Raw genomic sequence first — 8,359 nt, 5'->3', positions numbered from 1 at the left:
TGAAGTTTAACTTTGACAAATGCAGAGTGCTGCATATGGGTAGCAGTACTTTGCCTTTGTGGTACCAAGTAGTAGTAGTAGTAGTAGCAGCGGCATGTGATGCAAGAAAGCAAGTGTATGGGCTTATGCAGCATCAGCCAAAAAAAAAAAAAAAAAAAAAAAAAAAATCACACCATTCCCTCCAAATGCCTGTCCAGTTCCTCCTTAAATTTATTCAACCTGTCAACTTCCACAACGACAGATGGAAGTTTGTTCCAGCAATTAACCACCCGCTGGCTAAAGACAAATTTCCGCACATCTATTCTACATCTGTCTTTTCTTAATTTGAATTTATGCCCGCTTAGGTTCGGAATCTGAACAAGTGGAAGGATCCCATCAGAATTCAGCGTGCTCAACCCATTCAAGGCCTTATACACCTCAATCAGATCACCGCGCAGGTGCCTAGTCTCCAGCCACTGCAATTTACAGAACGTAAGCCTCTCTTGGTAAGAGGATCCCTTCATTTCCCTCACCAATCTCGTTTCTCTTCTCTGTACACGCTCAAGTAAATCTACATCCTTCCTAAACTGAGGCCTCCAGACCTGTATGCAGTACTCAAGGCGTGGCCTGACCATTGCCTTATACAGAGGGACAATCACCTCCTTTTCCCTGCTAGCAAAATTCCTATATATCATTGACAAAACCCCATGGCCTGCCCTGGCGGCCTGTCTGCATTGCTCAGAAAACTTCATATCTGATTGCACAATTACTTCCAGATTTTTTCATTTTCTGCCAACTTAAGTGTAGTACTACACAGTTGGTACGTTTGTCTGTGGTTACTTCTACCCATATGCAGTACTTTGCATTTCTCATTGCTGTCATTAACAACCCTGCCAACCTTTGTATCATCTGCAAACTTCGCCATTAAGCCTGATATACCTTCATTAATATCATTGATAAATACACAAAACAACAGTAGACCTAACACCGAACCCTGTGGGACTCCACTAATAACTAGTCCACGAAGAGCAGCACCCATTGATTACCCTGATTAACAACTTACCCTTAATACCATTCTGCTCCAATTTGTACAGTAGTCTTCCATGCGCAATAGTGTCAAAAGCTTTCCTGAAATCTAAATATATGATATCAAAATTATTTTTTCCATCCAGTTCCTTTGTAACCACATCATAATGTCCTATCAAATTTGTCAGACAAGACTTTCCCTTAACAAACCCATGCTGTGTCTGAATTATTGCTGCAGTCTTGTCTAGATGATCCTGCAATGCATCTTTAACCAGTGACTCCATTATTTTACCCGGAACAGAAGTTAAACTAACTGGTCTGTAATTACTCGTGTCACCCTTCGATCCCCCTTTGTGAATTTGGGATACATTTGCATATCACCCATCCGTGGGAACCTCCCCTGAGTCCAAGGATGCTCTCATAATTATGGCTAAGGGTTTGCTTAGTTGCTTTTTCGCCTCCTTTAATATAACTGGATAGATCCCATCCACCACAGGTGCTTTTCTTATGTTTAACTTCAACAATTTCTCCTCCACTTTGCTTTCAGATATTACAAAATCATTAAGTATCCTGCTACAATTTGATAACCTTCTGCCATTTTCAAACCTTAATAATTCCTCATGTGTGAATGTAGATGCAAAATAACAGTCGAACCATTGATGTCAAATGGACCAATCAGATTCATCGCCTTCCTTTTAGAGTTTATATAAGTAAAGAAATCCTTGCTGTTTTTCTTAGCATATTTTGCCAAGGATTTCTCGTAATCTGCCTTCGCTGCCTAACCTCCTTTGTCACCTGATTAGAGACTAGCTTATATCTGCCATAGGCTTCTGAGTCGCTTGATAATTTATATGCATCCCATGCATTTTTCTTCTCTGTTACGAGTCTCATTAGTTCATTTGACAACCATTTAGGCCTAAACCTTGAACAATATTTCTTAATACGTATGAAACTTTTAGTGGCATCCACGATTAATTCCTTGAATGCTTCCCACTTAGAATTTACTGTTGGTAACATCGTCAGGTGATCCCACTGTACAGAATTTAAAAACTGTCGGAGACCACTGTACTCCCCCTTACGGAAGCAAAAACCCTTTCCTTTACCCCTGATGGTAATTAAATCTTTAAGTAAATCCCACATCAGTACACTGTGATCACTTCCACCAAGTGGTTCCTTTATCTGCAAATTCTAAATACACGAATGATCACTGCTGATAACCAGATCAAGAGTATTACTCTCTCTGGTTGCCTCTCGAACATGCTTCTGCAGAAAACAATCATCCAATAAATCCACAAAAGGCTGACTAGTGTGTGAGTGACCAACCCACAAGTTCCAGTCGATATCTGGGAAGTTAAAATTCCCCATTATAAGGCATTCCGATTTACTAGCCCACTCTATTTCTCTGTACAATTGGTCATTGTATTCATTCGAGTCATTAGGCCTATAACACACTCCTACTCTTATTTTTGCTTTCTCAGTGCTTATGTCACACCAAACTGACTCTACAGTGCACTGTTCATCTTTATCAACTGGATGAACGTCTTTTGATTTTATGTGTTTCTTAATTAACAGCATAACACCTCCTCCCTTTCTATCCTGTCTAGCCTTTCTGTACTCATTGTACTCCCCAAATCCCAGTTCAGCATTCCTTATATTTGTGTGACACCACGTCTCTGCTATCCCAACAATATCAGCCTTTGATGTCTTGACCAACACTTCAAATTCATCAAATATATTTACTATACTTCGAGCATTGGTATACATGCAAGCATACATGCTTCTACTCCTATTCCTAGTTACCGTAACACATCCCATATACCCACCTATTTCAGGATGACTGCCATCTATCTCTGAAACCCCCAACACCCCACGCTCCAGGTCGCTACTTATTCTAATAGAAGTTGTGCAAGAATCACCTTCACCTCTGCCTACGGCTACTGTTAACCTATTAGTCCTTGTATCTCCCCAAGCTATCAGTTTTCCGACCCACCTAACATTGCCTCGATAACATCAGCAAATATTCTTGCACCCTTTCTATTTAAGTGTATCTCATCCCTATAGAAGCAGTCTCTCCTGTTAACAAGTACAGTCCAGGCAGAAAAAAATTCTACCCCTTGAGCCTTGCACATTCTTTCCAGGGCCGAATTGATCGACAAGGCTCTCATCATATACTCTCTTCTATCGTGTCTGGGCAGAATTGCAGACACTTTCAAATTCAACCCAAATTCTCGGCTTTTGTTCAACAGTGACCTGTACTTGTTAAGTAATTCTGCCGGTCTCCTACTCCTAATATCATTAGTGCCAACGTGTACAACTATATCACTTTTTGTGCCCTTAAAAGATGATATCCGTTCTACATCATCAACCTTTGCCCCTGACAGACATAGCCTGATCCTGTTCCACCTATCCTTTTTACAAAGCATGTTTCCCGTTTCCCTGACAATGGAGTCACCAACAACTACTAGTTCCTGTGGGATCAGCGCATTCTGCTTTGGGGGTTGCCGCTGTGTTGTGTGATGACCAAGTGCAAGCCCTGGCGTTGATGTGGGCAGCTGAGAGGTTGATGGGCCCCTCAATTTAGATCTTTCGAGGGCATCCACCCTGTCCTTCAAACTCTCAAATTCTCATAACAACGCTGAGTTGTCGCCTGATTTCCTTACACTCCTTACATCGCGCACACACAATGACGTCCCCCATGGCAATATCATGTTCCGTTGCAGAGAGTCCGGCAAACATTTCACAAGTCGCACATTTTTTTAGGCTCTGATGCATTGGAGAATCGCCCCCCCCCTCGGTTCTCCCCCGAGTCACAGCAGGAGTGCTGTAACTCGGGGGAGAACAGCACACCTGCCACTTTGTGCCCGTTGCTTTGCTGCTCTAGTTTGGGGCATGATATCTTAAATTAATAAAATCAAGGCGCATTTAGGGCTAGAGCCTCAAGCTGCGAACAAATTTAGACTATGTATATAAAGTGCTTAGCATCATAATACACAGCCATTTCTGAATAAACAGAAAATTTTTAAGGTGGCATCGTTTTAGGTTATATCTCATATTGTGAATACCTTCACAACGAGTTGCCATGATATTGCACTACTTCGAATAAGTAACGCTTCACCTAAGGAGAAGACTAGTGTTACTTATTCTCAGATAGGTACCACCACCCAGACAGCACTGTTTCAGGGCTATTTGGCCCTTCGTCAGTGAGTGGGTAGGTACCCAAGTGATGCAATGATGGCAAAAACAGTTATGAAGTATAACTCCACAATATGAGAGATGCCTGATGGTGTATGATGTATTTAGACTAAGGCGCATTTAGGGCTAGAGCCTCAACCTGCGAACAAATTTAGACTATGTATATAAAGTGCTTAGCATCATAATACAATGTCACCAATACAATGTCATAATACAAAACGATGCCACCTTAAAAATTTTCTGTTTATTCAGAAATGGCTGTGTATTATGATGCTAAGCACTTTACATACATAGATTAATAAAATCAATAAATTAAATTAATTAAATGTCAATACTACGCTATCTAATAGAAACAGTGAAGCGTATTACTCTATAAATTATACGTTAGAGCTACCTAACTACCTCAATTAAAAATTTGAATTCCCTACCATGGCTGCAAGATTCGAAATAACGGTTTTACGTATATTAAGTATTACGTATATCTACAAAAACTGTTTATCTAAATAAAAATAAAAATAACCAGCGTAACTATAACGATAAGACTACGTATTAAGTGCAATATAAAATAACAATTATGTAAATAAAAAGGCAAACACATCGTTTTTTCGGAGCCTGCAACTCACAGCTGTAATTTTTAAAGAGAGTCAGCGCTCTCTTTTGTCAGGGAGGTGGGAAATGAAAGATATGGGGGTAATTGTGTAGGCAGATATGAAGTTCTCTGAGCAGTGCAGACGGGCTGCCAGAGCAGGTCATGGAGTTTTGTCAATGATATATAGGAGTTTTGTAGCAGAGACAAGGAGGTGATTATCCCTTTGTATAAGGCAATGGTCAAGCCACGCCTTGAGTACTGCGTACAGGTGTGGAAGCCTCATTTTAGGATGTAAAGTTGCCAGAACGAGTACAGAGAAGGGCAACAAAATTAGTGAGAAGAACAAAGGGGTGCTCTTATCTAGAGAGGCTTAATTTCTGCAGGTTGCAGCATCTGGAGACTAGGCACCTGCGACGTTGGTTGGTTGGTTGGTTCTTGGGTTTTATTGACGCATTAGCAACTAAGGCTAGAATGCGCCAAAACCAGGTGATATATAAAAATTTTAATTTCACTGACCTAATTACTTAGGTCACCATGTCAAGGTATAAAATGTAAAAAAGATAAATCAATAAAGAAATAACAATAACATATAAATTTTAAATACAAGTAAAAACCTTTATTGATTTCAAATAGCTAAAAACAGCAGACACATTGTTATTGTTGGATAAAATCTTGACTGAGTGTATACGGCTCAGTCAGATGATTAAAAGCGGTAAAACGGATATTACTAAAATCTGGACAATCAATTAAAATGTGTCTGATCGACAAAATTGTGCCACAGGACTCACATATAGGAGGGTCATCAGCCCTCAGCAAAAACGAATGAGTCAAATGACTATGTCCTATGCGGGTCCGAGCAAGAACAACTTCCTCCTTACGGTTCTTGCGCAGACTAGACTGCCACGGTTCAATTACAGGCTTTATACGATATAATTTATTCGTAGTCTGCCTATTCCACGAATCCTGCCATTGGGAGTGTATCTTTTGGTGTATTATTTGCCTATAGGGGACTGACAGGCAGCAATTATTATTTGGAATTGCTGATTTGGCTGCGGTGTCAGCCAAATCATTTCCACTAATCCCAACGTGGCTAGGAATCCAGCAGAAGCGGATATCATATTCATGTTCACGGAGGAAGTGAATCTTCTGCTGAATGCTAGACAGAACTGGATGAGAATTATATCTAATGGTTATTAAAGCCTGTAACATGCTGAGAAAGTCGGAATATAAAATGAACCGTTGGTATTGGCATTTACTAATGTGATCCAAGGCTAACTCTATAGCGTGCAGCTCTGCAGTAAATATTCTGCAATCAGAGGGAATCTGCTCCGATGTAGTGATGTCTATAAAGACAGCAGCAGATCCCACATATGATTCCGACTTCGAACCGTCTGTGTAAACTGGCGCGAAGTCAGAATGTTCAGTTCGGTGTGCTGAATAAAGCTGCAGGTAGACAGATGATGGAGTGTCCGACTTTCCCCAATTTCTAAGGCAGAAGTCACATGTTGGAACATGAGCATGCCAGGGTGGAAGGAGTTGCTTTGGTGTTTGGGCAACTTTGTCTTCCTTGATATTAAGTTCTTTGAGTAGCTCTTGGAGACGAATACCAAAAGGACGATTGGCAGTCTTACGGGTGTTGTACAAATTTTCCCATCGTGGCTCAAAAACGAATGGCCACGTAGGATGGTCTGGCAGGGATTTCAGTTTTTAAGCGTACTTTAGAGACAACTGCTTACGTCGAAGTGATAACGGTGGTTCGTTTTCTTCGACGTATAAGCTCTGGACAGGAGATGTTCGAAATGCTCCAGTAGCAATACGGAGAGCCTGATGATGGACAGGATCCAGCCATCGAAGTACACTGTCTCTGGCCGAATTGTATACCAGGGACCCGTAATCTAGTCTGGATCGTATAAGTGCACAGTAGATGCGTAGTAGGGTGCATCGATCCGCACCCCAAGATGTAGAGGAAAGAGAGCGCAGAATATTCAGCCCTCTTGTGCACTTTGTGCGGAGTTGACGGATGTGATCCAGAAAGGTCAGCTTTTTATCAAATACGAGTCCCAAGAATTTTGTGTCCGCCGCTACTGGAATAGCATTTTGTCCGAGCCTTAATTCAGGTTCAGGATGAAGATTACGCTTAACCTGCGACGTGATCTGATTGAAGTGTTAAAGCCTTGAATGGTTTGAGCAGGCTCAATGCTGATGGGATACTTCTGATTGCTCAGGTCAAGAACCTGAAGGGGAATAGATTCAAATTGAGGAAAGACAGTGGTAGAATAGATGTGCGGAAGTTTTCCTTTAGCCAGCGGGTAGTTGATTGCTGGAACAGACTTCCATCTGTTGTTGTTGTTGTGGAAGTTGAAAGCTTAAATAAATTTAAGGCTGAGCTAGACAAACATTTGGATTGACCGGATGGGTGAAACGGGAAGGGGTTTTTTGGCTGATGCTGTACAAGCCTGCTTTCTTGCATCATATGCCTCAACTAATGCTAATTGCAAGTCTGCAGTGGCTTCTAGATCATCAAAAAAAAGTGGAGCAACTACCATCTTCTTGATGAATTCTTTTGTTATTATATCCGAAACCTACATTGAATCACTCTGCCCATATTATTATCAATATCCTCTCCAAAATAATCAAGCTTATTGATCAATGATCAATAAAAATTCTTTATGCTTCTCTTATCTGAGTTGGTGTTGCCGGCTCAAATTTCAAAAAAATTTCTTCTCTCGAATACTGGTTTCTCAAATGGACATTTCTTAAGTCCCGCTTCAAGCCTCTTAGTAGAGGTATATGATGCGAGAAAGCAAGCTTATTACATTAGCCACAAAAAAAAAAAAAAAAAATACTGCCCCATTTAATCCATCCATTCGCTCCAAAAGTTTGTCCAGTTCAACCTTGAATTTATTTAAGCTATCAATTTCCACGACAGATGGAAGACTCTTCCAGCAATCAACTACCTGCTGGTTAAAGGCAAACTTACTCGTATGTATTCTACAACTGTCGTTCCCCAAGATAGTACTGTATAACTCTGTAAAAACTTGTAAAACTCTGCCATTGAATGCCCAGAAATTTGGGAATTCATGGCATGAAAAATTCCTAGGAAGTCTTTAAGATCTAAACCTATCTTTTCATTAACCAGACTTCATTCGACCGAAAAGCACTTTCCCTTCAATACTCTTTTCTTTGTTAGCTCATTGAATTTAGACCCTGTCTTCATAGTTCAAAACAGAACTCTTCTGTCCCTGGCAGCTAAACTAATACCAACGAATTTCAACCAAAATAAAAATAGCCATCACGTTGCATCTTTTCTCTCCTTCCAACCAGACTTTACAGTTTAGATATTGGCTTAGTCACTTACCTTTTGCATATTATGTCTTTCTAGTTTAATTTTACTTAAATTCCATTTAATTAATTAACAATATTTTAAACCATATTTTACATGTCTTGAGAATTTTTTTTATTTATCTCATTTCATTATTGTTTACTTGTATTAATATATATAGCTGTTTAGCTATATATATATCCCCTATAGCTGTTTCATTCATTGGCCCGGGGTATGCTTGTCATTGTCCG

Source organism: Mastigoproctus giganteus, chromosome 10 (assembly GCF_048544385.1).
Source record: "Mastigoproctus giganteus isolate SK-2022 chromosome 10, ASM4854438v1, whole genome shotgun sequence".
Classification (NCBI taxonomy): Eukaryota; Metazoa; Arthropoda; class Arachnida; order Uropygi; family Thelyphonidae; genus Mastigoproctus; species Mastigoproctus giganteus.
Note: the sequence above shows the minus strand (reverse complement) of the source record.